This window comes from Petaurus breviceps, unplaced genomic scaffold (assembly GCF_028583685.1).
Source record: "Petaurus breviceps papuanus isolate PSGF00001 unplaced genomic scaffold, PetGlider_PUasm1.0 218, whole genome shotgun sequence".
NCBI lineage: Eukaryota > Metazoa > Chordata > Mammalia > Diprotodontia > Petauridae > Petaurus > Petaurus breviceps.
The window spans coordinates 11,048,770-11,061,067 of NW_027185872.1; positions in this window are offsets into that span (position 1 = coordinate 11,048,770).

The following is a 12,298-nucleotide window of genomic DNA, read 5'->3' on the forward strand; positions in this document are numbered from 1 at the left end:
CCTTCCCACCTGAGCGGCCCCTCCCAGCCCCGGGCGCGTGTGTGGGGGGGTGGGGGGTCCAGATAGGGCCCGAAGCCGCGCTGAGGAGCCGGAAAGCCCCAAAGGCGGAGGCCCTGGAAGGCCCTCCTGCCCCCAAAGGTCGATGCCAGGCGGCAGATTTCCCCTTCGGGGCCTTGAGCTGACGGGTCCCCCGCCTGCTCCCCGGGGTATATTTCTGGGGGCTAGTTCTGGACACGTCTCCCCATCGGGGCCAGAGCCTGACAATGACTTGCCATCTTTCGGGCGCGGAGCGCGCGCAGGTGGGCACGAGGTGCCTGCGGTCTCCGGGCTCTGCGCTTCTAGAAAGATCGGCAGAAGCACAGCCCCATCGGTCAGCTGTACGGACACTTGTGGAATGGGAAAGACCCCATAACAGAAAGCTACATGTGGGGGGGGGCGGGTCAGACTTTGGCTACTTCCATGACCTTAAGGGGGCCGAACTTGGAGGCAGCCAGCCCTGAGGAAGCCCCTGGTGTGTTCCAGGCACTGAGGATGTGAAGGGGCTGGCTCCTCACCATGAGGTGCCTTCACACCCAGTCCTCGGGCTGTCCCCAACCCCATCAGTGCCAAGGTTTAAAAGCTAACCCAGAGTTTATGTTTCATCCCAGAGGCAATGAGGGTCCCCTGGAATTTATTGAGAAGGGAAATTACGTGGTCAGATCTGCACTGACTGGCAATCGCTTTAGCAGCTCTGTGGAGGACAGACTGGCATGGGCTATTGAAGGAGCCCCCAGGGCATGCTGGGTTAGAGCCCATGCATTGATCTAGATGCATCCACTCATTTTATTTTAAAGATGAAGTAAGAAAAGGGCTTGACTCCAGACTTTAGGTACAAAGTTCCTTCATGTGCTCCTCCCTTTTCAGAACAGAATCAATAAACTATGAAATGAGATGAGAGCTTCTGGGATGGGTCAGGCTATAAGTCCAAAGATTCTTGACTTGGGTAATAAAAAGGGAGAGGGTTATCATGACAAAACAGGGAGGGGCAGAAGGTCTGGATTTAAAGGCTCCCCCCCCCCCTTTTTTTTAGTGTCCAGCTCCTTCACACCTGTCTCAGAGCTCCCTGCAGGCAACGTACAGCTTCATCCTAGCCTAGGAACCCTTGTCATGATGAAAGGAGACTGGTCCAATAAGGGAAGGCAACAGAGGGTCTTTCTCCTACCTCAGAACCAGGCATGTTGGAGAAGATGAAAAAGATACTAAGACAATGGGAGGGGGAAGGGACAGGGAGAGGTAAGGGAGGAATGTCTCTTTTTTCTTTTTTTTTTTTTGTTTAAATATCTTATTATTTTCCCAATTGCATGTAAAAACAATTTTTAACATTCATTAAAAAACAATTTTTGAGTTCCAAATTTTCTCCCCTTCCTCCATTCTCCCCCTTCCCTGAGATAGTAAGCAATTTAATGTTATATGTATGCAATCGTGTAAAACATTTCCATTATTAGTCATGTTGTAAAAGAAAGCAGACAAAAAAAAAAAGACCCAAATGCTGAGAAAATAACAGAATAGTATGCTTTGATCTGCCTTCAGACTCTTATCAGTTCTTTCTCTGGAGGTGGATAGCATTTTTCCGTGAGCCCTTCGGAATTGTCTTGGATCATTGTACTGCTGAGAATTGCTAAGTCATTTACAGTTGATCACCACACAATGTTGTTGTTACTGTGTGCAACATTCTCCTGTTTTTTTGCATCAGTTCATGTAGGTCTTCCCCAGTTTTTCTGAAAGCATCCTGCTCATCATTTCTCATGGCACAATAGTATTCCACCACAATCATGTACCACAGCTTTGGCTGTTCTCCAGTTGATGGGCAGCCCCTCAAATTCCAGTTCTTTGCTACCACAAGAAAAGCTGCTGTAAATATTTTTGTACAAATAAGACTGTCCTATCTTTGACTTGGTCCAATCAGTATGTTTTTCAGTCATTCTGGTCTCCCAAAGGCATCTCTTTGGTTTGGCCAGTTAGAATGCAGACTCGGTGTTTTTTCTTGGACTCTAGGGTGGTGTTTATTTTCCCCACATACAAGTCTGGTCTCCAGTCAAGGTTGGGTTCATCCTTTCAGTTTTTCTTGGATGCCAGAAATTCTTGTTCTCACTCTTTTATTTCCTAGACAAAGACCTTTCTGTACTTCCTGTCCTTTGAACACCCTGAATCCAACATTCTAGAGAGATAACCTTCCCTCCCAGACAAACCACTCTACCACTCACTTAACGTTTATTACTTGGGGGCTGGGGCCAAGTCAGACTAGATATGAGGAACACAGCAATAGCCCAGAAAGTGCCATGTTCATTAGAAGGGAGGTGCATTCATTTCCATTGAGTGAAATAGGTTTAGAGCTCAAAATTGTGCCCGGTTTTTACCTCTGCTTATGCAGGTTCAGTGATCTGAGTGAGGGTGACTGAGAAAAACCCATCTAGGTTCCTGTATCTCACAGGGTGAACATTTTGCAAAAAACATATCCAAAAGCAGAGGCCAAGAACCATTTGACTAAGAGAGCCATGGAACATCCAGTATATGAAAACATTGCCAACCCACATTATGAGGGAAAAGTGATCATTTCAGGGTGACATCCCTCCCTGATTGGAGGATAACACAGACTTCCTCATGGGAGCCACGGCACTTCCTAGGTCTGACTAAGAAATTCACAACGTTAGTCAAATCTGGAAATTTGGTATAAAAGAGTTATCCTAGCCTTTGTAGGATGAAGTACTGGGCTGAATGGAACAAGAAAATCAGTAGAAATAAAAGTAAACTCTTACCCTTGAGTAAAAAAAAAAATTTAACTTCTCAAATCCAAGATCAGGGAAGTACAGCTAACAAAAGTTTGTCTGAAAAAGATCTGGGAGGTTTAGTGGGTTGCAAACCCAGAAGGAGGTATTAGTATGACCAGACAACCAGGAAAGCTACTGTGCCTTAGGCTACGTGGGGACATAGAAGAAAAAAGGAAGAAATGAGCATTTATTAAGCACTGACTATATACAAGCACTTCACGAGTAACTCTTCTGATCCTCACAGAAGTCCTGGGAGGGATGTTCTGCTTTTATACTCCTTTTGCACTTGAGGAAACTGAAGCAAACAGGTTAAATGACTTGCTCAGTGTCATATGACTGGTAAGTAGCTAAGTTTGGATTTGATTTGGAATCTTTCTGACTCCAGCCCTAGTGTTTTAACCATTGCACTGCCTGACTGCCTCAGGAAGAATCAGTCACTCAACAAGCATTTATTAAGCACCTGTTTTTGCCAGCTCCACTGCAGGGTGCTTGGGTAGAGAAGCAAATAAAGACATCTTTGGAAAAGGTCTTATTGGGTGCACAAGGCAACAGGAAATATTTCAAGAGACAGTTGGTCAACATGTGTTTCTATGCTCATAACTTTGTTTTTTAATTGATCATTTAAAAATTTTTTTAATTTTTTTGCTTTTTTTGTTCTTTATTAATTTGTTTACTTTTAGTTTACAAGATTCATTTCCACAATTCCTTGAGTTTCCAATTTTCCCCCCCCCTCCCCCCCCCCCTCCCCGGCATACAATCAAGTATAGTATCTGCAAATACTTTCACATTAGGCATTAGTCAGGTTATAAAGAAGGATTGTAACAGATGGAATGAACAATGGGAAAGAAGAAACAAAACCAAACAAGAAAAAGACAGAGAGCAGGTAGTTTGCTTCAATCTGGGTTCAAACTCAGTTCTTTTTCTGAATGTAGACATCTCTCTCCATCATGAGTCTTTTAGGGTCGACTTATAACCCTGCATTGCTGAGAAGAGTCCACTCTATCAAAGTTGGTTGTCACATATATGTTGTGTCTGTAATTGTGTACAGATTTCTCCTGGCTCTACTCTTCTCACTCAGCATCAGTTTGTATAAGCCTCTCCAGGTAAATATGAAGTCCATCTACTCCTTGTTTCTTATAGCACAATAATATTCCATAACATGCATATACCACAACTTGTTCAGCCATTCCCCAATTGATGGGCACCCACTTAATTCACAATTCTTTGCCACCACTGTAATGGGAATGCAAATTTGGAAGATCTTCCCTGCCCCTAGGCTAAAGTGCACCTGAAGCCTGGGGAGGGAGGCTTGTTTTTCAGTTGATAACTTTTTGATTGGCCAGTGGGTCAATAAGGTTGTTACATTCTCTGAGCCAGGAGAAGGCTATATAAGCCCTGATGTGAGGCTTTGTTTTGGGGGCTCACTTTGAGAAGTGTTCTGTGATTTGATCTGTATTCTGGGAAGCCGTTGTCCAGGGCCCCCCCCCGGCTTTGAAAAACCCAGATGTTGATTTGGTATGGTGTGATAGTAATGGCAATTAAAGATTCCCCTGTATTGGCTTGGTTTTCAAATTGATTGTGTTAAAACCCAGAGTTTGTTAATCCCACCTGTGGGATGGGCTTGTTGATGTGAAAAGAAAGTCCTGAAGTGGGAGGAGCTGGTGACGTAGATTTGGAGACACAAGAGAGAGGCGGAAGATCTTTTTTGGTAGCTACACCTCGTGGAGAGACTAAGAGAATTGCTGGTGGCCGCTTTGAATTGCCCTGGACTTTTGAGACCTGCCCCCTGAGCTGCCAAGGACTGAGGAGACATGGCTGTTTTGCTGGTACTTTGTCTGTCTGTTTTGATGTTATTTTGCCAGATTTGTCCACTGGTGAAAGACTGTCCTGTTGAAGAAGTCCTGGAACCTGGCATTTGGTTAAGAAGGCCTGAGACTGTCCTGCAGACAGAGAGTGAATACTGTCCACTGGTGAGGGACAGTACTGTTGTTGCAGGGGTCTGGAGACTGTCGGGCAGACAGAATGAATGCTGTCCACTGGTGAAGGACGGTGCTGTTGTTGCAGGGGTCTGGGAGCCTTTCTGTTGGTTCGGAGGCCCTGAAGAGGGATTTTCTTGTTGTGTGTTTGCAGAGGTCCTGGGAGAGGGCTTTGCTGATGTGTTCAGGGGTTCTAGGACTGTTCTACAGACGGAGGATAAATTCATGAAGGGACTGGCAATGTATCTTATGGCCTTGCTAAGCCTTGTCTCCCCAGGAACTAAGATTGCTGAGAACTTGCCTCGTGTCAAGATGAAGAAAAGAGCTCCATTTGGGTATTAAGTGCTGTGTTTAAACTTGATGTAACTCTGGGGTAGATTCAATTGTGATCCAGGGGTGGGGAACTTTTGACCTTTTTGTGTTCTATGGTTGAGCAAGTGAATGTATTTTACTTATGTTTGGAAACTAATCTCCATTTGAGAAGAGGGGCTTTGTGGTGGACTTAATTAAGGTATAGCCTAGGGGTGGAGAAGTATTTAGAACAGAGACTTTGTAATTGATTGAATGATTGGAAGGTCCTGGGGTGGGGTAGTACTTGGAGATTATTTAATCACACTTAGCAAATGCTGTATTTTGAATGATGTCATGTTTTGATCTTCTCTGTTCTTGGTTTGTCACTGAATAAAATAGAGAGCACCTATGCTGGTATTTTGAACCTGGGAAGTTGCCTTTCTTTTGGCATTACATTACATATGGATATAATGGTTGGACAGTTTGGAAAGCTGTCTACTTGATCTGTTTCTGTCTTGATAATTCTGCCTGTATACTTTGAAGTTCGGGGTGCTGACCTTTTCCCCTGAACAAGGTAACCCATATATGTCTGACTGATTAAAGTAAGCTTGTTAACCCATTTTGAGTTGCTTTCCTTTAACAAAGCAGATCCAAGAACCTGTGGTAGCAGCAAACCCTGAGGATGCCGGGGTGCTTGCTGCTACAACCACAAAAAAGAGTTGCTATAAATATTTTTGTACATATGGGTCTTCTTCCCACTTCTATGATCTCTTTGCAATACAACCCTAGAATTGGTATTGCTGGGTCAAAGGGTATGAAATTATAGCCCTTTGGGCATAATTCCAGATTGCTCTCCAGAATGGTTGGATCAGTTCACAACTCCACCAGCAATTATGTTCATAGCTTTTAAAAAAAAAATCTTTGAACACCCTGAATCCAAATCCAAACATCCTGAAAATAATTGTAGTTTATGTGTGGACCTCTGTTTCAGAGGCTCAGGAAAAGACCTTGCCAGGCCAAACATGATGGATGAACTTCAAACAGAAACATCACAAAGAATGACATTTATTTATATTTATCAAGTTGTGATTGAAAGATGCGAGGATCTTACTTAAGTCACTGTCCAAGTAATTAAAACCTCTGTTGATGTCGGCAGCATGGCTTGTGGATGGAAAAAAAAAGACAAAAGAACCAATAAAATACCTTCATAGTTGCCATAGTAAGGAAGCCATGAGACCCTAAAACATCTTTGTTGGCAGATCCAGAAGCCAAGGATGGCATGGGAGACAATGCAGACCTATTGTAAGATCTGCTGGAGGACTATGGTTAACTGCCATTGATTCAACTTTAGGAAGTGGTCGTGAGTGTTACCTTTCCAGTTTCCCATTATACAATATTAACGACAAAGTAATTCTGAGAAACCTAGGGAGTCTTCTGTGACTTGATGCACAGTAGATAGGGCCCCTGCCTCTCCCCAGCCAAAGACCTGGCCCCACACTTCACTGAGGAAAGAGCCGTCCTGTACCTCCTTCTTCCCTTTTTATCATCTGGCACCACTCTCAGCCCGGTGACACCATCCTTCTTCTTCTCTTCTTTGCCTACAATCTCTGGTGAACAGGTGGCCCTCTCGACCAAGGCGCCCCCCCCCCCCACACACACACGTCCCCTGGATCCTCTCCCATTTCTCCTGGCAGACTATCCCCACAGTCACCCCCTTTTCCCCTTCAATTTTTCCTTATCTGTTGACGATAGAGCTCTTTTCCAACTCCCTATGCTCTCTTCCACCCTAAGAAAACTTTGCTACATTCTCCCTTTCTTCTCCTGATATTACACTTATATCCACATGGTCTCCCTGATAGAATGTAAGAACTTAAAAAACTTTGGTTTTTGTCCTTGGGTGTCCCATACCTAGTCCAGCAGGAGCTACTGGAAATGTAATCATCAATGAGTCTGTTGGTTGATGAACTCATGACCATAACAACATATGAAAATAATGTTCAGAAGACACAGCATACCTACCCCTGTCCATTTCTGTATGGTGTGTGTTGGTGTGTATGTGTGGGGGTGGACTTTGTTGATGGTGTTTATAGACCACTTTAAGGTTCACAAAGTAATATATTCTCTCATCTGGTTCTCACGGCAACTCTGAGACACGGGTGCTATTATTATCTCTGTTTTACAAGTAAAGAAACTGAGGCAGAAAGAGGGGAAATGACTGGTCCAGAGTCACACAGTGAGGCTGAATTTGAACTCAGGTCTTCCTGACTCCAAGTCCAGGGCTCTACCCCCTATACCTTCTATCTGTTTTATGGATGCAGTGCTTTGCTAACACTGACAGGTGGTTCTGTAAAGGGAAGATTTATCGGGATGGTTTATATCATAGTATGACAGTAAAAAATGTTTTCAGTAAACCCTGTCATACCATGGAAGGCACATGTTTCAAATCTATGGCTTTGGGGCAGCCAATTGCCTTCCCTGTACCTCAGTCTCTCCTCCATAACCTGAGGACTGGATTAAATGCTAGTCTGTCCCTCTAAGCTCTCCATCAGGAGCTCTGAACCTGGAGTCCATAAAAGGTCCATATTCATTAATTAACACACAGATGATCAAAGATTCAAATGATGCTTCAGTGTTTCCTTGAATGGTCCTGTTCTTTGATGCATAAATGGACCGAGTCTTCTGAGCAGTCAGACTTGTGGGGACCTGTGGCAGGTGGGGAGCAGGGTGAGGAGACCAGCAGAGACTGTCCTTCACCTTCTACATATTGACTGCCTTGACTCTGACTGGGAGAGGCAGTGAGCAGCTGTCAAACTGTTTGCTAGGGGAAGTCACCTGGACAAAGCAGACTGTTTGTGAAAGGAGAGGTCCCATTCCTCTAGGACTACCCACTATCCCTGGGACAGTTCTCTGTATACAATAGGGCATTCAGTTGCCCACAGACTGCTATCTTCCAAAGTTATGTACCTTTTTATCCTCAGGACAGGAGTGGAACAAGTCTGTCATTCTGGTGCCTGGCAGAGAGCTTTGCCCAGAGTCAGCACAAAGCCAATGAATGACCCTCCCTCCCCACCCGCCTCCATGCTACCAGCCAGTCTGGACAGTATCATGGCTGCTCATTTCTTTTTTTCTTTCCATTTTAAGAAACATTTTTATTTGAAATTTTTGAGTTCCAAATTCTATCCCTCTCTCCCCTCCCCCTTCCTGAGATGGTAAGCAATCAGATGTATGCTATAGGCGTGCAGTCATGTAAAACATTTCCATATTAGTCATTTTGTACAAAAAGATTATAATAAAAGAAAAAAATGAAAGAAATAACTTGTTCCCTTCTACAGAGGCAGCAAGCAGGTTTCACGATGGCCCTCAGTCCTCGGTGCCTCTAAAGTTACAGTGCCTGGGCAGTGGGGAGGAGTGGGTGGTGCCAGGAAGCCACAGCTCTTCATCAATCAGTCAGCACTTATTAAGCTACACTGAGTGCCTGTAACTGGCTAGGCACTCTTCTTAGCTTGTCTAGAAGCATTAGTTTAAGTGTTGATCTGAGTGTGGTGAGCTAGCTTTCTGCATCAGCGGAGTCCAGTGGGGTCCAGTGGGAAATGCTCTGCCCCAGTGAAAGCCACTGTCCAGGTCATTATTTGGGGACTACTAAAGAGGGCTGGGCAGAAGAGCCCAAGCGGAGCCACATGACAAAGAAGTGGGATGGTGGGGCACACACTTTCCCTGTACTCTGAGAAACAATGGGGGGCTGGGAGGATGTTCTACAGAAGCAGGAGGAGGGGAGGGTTGGGAGAAAAGAGGAGCTCATTTCTGGACAGGCTGATGATGGGGCACTTAGTTTTGATATATCCAGAAAGCAGTTGGAAGTTCCGGACTGAATGTGGGGGAGAGAGGTTGCAGTTAGATAAAGCAATCTGAGAATCATTAGCATCAAGAAGATAGTTGGACCAAGTTTACCAGGAGTGTGTGAGTGTGTAGAGGAGGCATACAGGGTGGGAGGCATACAGGAGTGGGTGTATGCGGAGTGTGTGAGAGGCATAGGGTGTGTGTGTGAGCTCCGTGTGCATGTGTCCGTGTGGTGTGTGTGAGTGTGGCAGAGACAGCAGCTCTGAAGGAGGGGAGGAATCTGAGGGGGCTTCATGGACCGTCCTTGGAGCTGGCCCCCGGGATGCTGTGTACCTGGAGGGGGGGGATGCAGGGAGGCAGAGTGCCAAGTTGGGGAGGGCCTTCAGTCATCCTATGCCTTGTCTCCAAGAAGCTTGGGTAGGACCTGAAGGGGCTGCTAGGTGGCTCCATAGTGCACAGAGCACTGGGCTTAGAGCCGGGAAGGCATGAGTTCAAATGTATCCTCATACTTATTAGCTGTGTGACCCTGGGCAAGTCACTGCCCGCCTTCATTTTCTCAACGGTGAGCGCTTACTTTGCAGGGTTGTTGTGAAGGTTAAAAGAGGCAATATTTGTAAAGTGCCTGGCACATAGTTAAGTGCTATATGAACTTCCCCCACCCTCAGCAGAGACCCTCTCCTATCACCCTGTAAAACCAAACCAAACCAAATAGAACAGAAGGGGCCTGTTCATCAGCTCCCTCTTCTCTGTTTCCTTCTGCTGTGGCCTCTACTGCTCTGTCCTCTGCTCTGTTCTTCTGCCAGCCTCCCAGCCCCTCTGCCTCCGTGCCCCCCTTTCTGAACACCAAGGTGGACTTGCCACAGTCAAGAACCTTCCTGCAGCCCAAGGGCTGTTCCAGATGATGGCTCCAAAAGCTCCAGAATGTTGGCACTCACACAGAGACACTGTTCTCAGCAGAACCAGGAGGACCCCAGGAGCCAGGGAAAAGAAAGCTGTATCCTGGAGGGAGCCCCAAAGGTGGTGGTGGGGGCAGTGAATGCATTTCTGAGTCTGGCATTGTAAACGCATGATACATCTAATAGAGTTAAGCTGCTCATTCACAGGCAGAGATTTGGTGGAAGGAGAGTAGGCGGTGTTCAGTGATGAGGCTGGCTGGGGAGGGAGTTGGTTAGGGTTAGGGAGAAGAGATCAGGGAGTGGAGTCCCCTATCCATGGTTCTGACTAAAAACTCTATCTATGTGGATCCCTGGGTAGAGTGCTGGGCCTATATTCGGAAGACCAGGATGCTCTGAGGGTCCTTGGACCCACTGGTCTCTGAGGCATCTCCCAGGGCTCCCAGTCTTTGTGGCCTGATTCTGGCTTGACAGTTAAGTTGAAGGTGTACTCACAGAGAATCCACGAGGAGTGAGGGGGTGAGGTGTTGGTGCAGAGATGAAGAGAGTTAGCCCCCAGTCCAGAGCCCCCTTAGTCACCTGATCAAGCTGCTGGTGGCCCTCCCCAATCAAAACACACGCCCTGAGGCAGGGAGAGGGTTGGCTTCTCCGCGACCACCCCCTTGTTTTGTCCCTGTGGGGTCCAAGGCAGGCACACACCCACAAAGACCCCTTTAGGCAGGCTAGACCCCTGGAGTCCTGGCCTCTTTACACGCCGTGCCTCAGAGGCTCTCTCTGAATCTCAGGGTCTTCAGCTTCTCATTAAGATGTACAGTTTTGTTGACCCCAAAATCTCATTCCAGATCTGAAATTGTAAAGGCCCTTGGAGTGAGCCTGGAGGGGGCACCTGCCCAAGTTGCTTTGAGTGGAATTAGAGGTGCTGACCAAACTCCCCCCCTCCCCACCCCGCATATGGGCACACATTGGGCTTTCCGTGGATGCTGAAATTCCCATCACTCAGTGCAATCTTGGGATGCATCATTTCCTGCTGGAGGCCCCTGTCAATCTCAGACATCTTACTAGGGAGGAGTGGTAACCCTTCCTCCACGAGGGATCTAAGAAGCCTTTCTTTATGAGTTTCCTGTTCATTGGCAGGGGCTAAGGGCATGGGATATACGACAGGCAGGTTTTGCTGTTGAGGGCTCGCTCCTCTTCCCTGGACACACAGACCTCTTTGGAATCCCCCAGATTCCAAGGGGTGGGAAGTACATTCAGCCGTCTCAGCCAAGGAGCCACCCTTTTTACCAGATGTGGTTAGTCTCTGCTCCCCATATTTCCTCCATTTGTCCCTTTTGTCCCAACTTCCTGCCCACTCCTTTCCAACACTTAGTGGACTGTAGGGAGGGTGGCCCTGGCTGGCCAAGGGCAGGGTGGGTGATGTCCTGTAGCACTGAGCAGAGTCTGCTCCCCAGAGTGACTGTGGTCTAGCATTTCATATGTTTCTACAGGCCTGCTTCTGGGCTGCATTTCCTGTACCTGTCTCCTAGGTCATAGAGTCAGAAAGGGGCTCCAGGCAGTGACCATACTGAGAGGCCAAATGGGTGGGCCAGGCCTGGGGTGGGGGGCAGGCTGCAGGTGCACTTGTTCCAGCTTTGATTTGTCCTGACTTTACGCAGCTGGGTGATGTGACTTGGAGAATGAGAGCCGTCTTCTCTGGAGTTTGATGTTGACAAATCAGATTGGGCCTTCTCCACAGCCTTGAGGGCAGTGCCAGTGATTGCCGCTGTCGTTGCAGTGCAGACCAGGCCCTTTGTGTGGAAGGAAATAGGCAAGGCTATTATGGCCTCTGGCCCTTCCCCTAACCAGCCAATCCTTTGGGCAGGGCCAAAGGGGCTGAAGACGCCTGTCTGCATTCTGGGGTCTTTGGTGCTTCAGGGAAGGGTCAGTGGTCAGCAGGCCTGGCTTCCCTCCCCTTCCCCCTTCTCTGTTCTCAGCAGGTAGCTGCACAATCACGATTTCTCATTTCACTGCACTCAGCCCTGGGCCATCAGCTGGTGCACAACATGTACTTCCTGGAGTCAGGCCAGACCCCTGGGGTGTCAGAGCCCTGAGGCTGAAAAGCCCTGGGGCTGCCATAGTGCCCCTGGGCTAGCCAGCCCCAGGGGCCACAGGAGAGTGACAGTGGGTCTGTAAAGAGTATAGAGAGTGGACATTCTGGTAGCACAGTACCACTCTGCAAAGAACCTCCCATGCATTGTCCCATTTACCGGGAGCCACCCCCTCTCCCTAGCCATCCACTGCCCCCACACACAGGCACAAAGGGCCACTCCTTTGAGTCTGAGGCAGGGAAGCCAAGCTTTTTTTGTCCTGTGCCTCGGGTCTCAGGCGGGGCCCATGGGACTCCACTGCTCCAGCAGTCCTTGGACTCCACAGGCTGGTGTCTGCAGGAGGCCCTGGGGTATGGGAGGACAAATGCCAGGCCCTAATGATGGGGGGGAGAGGGAGAAGGCAATAG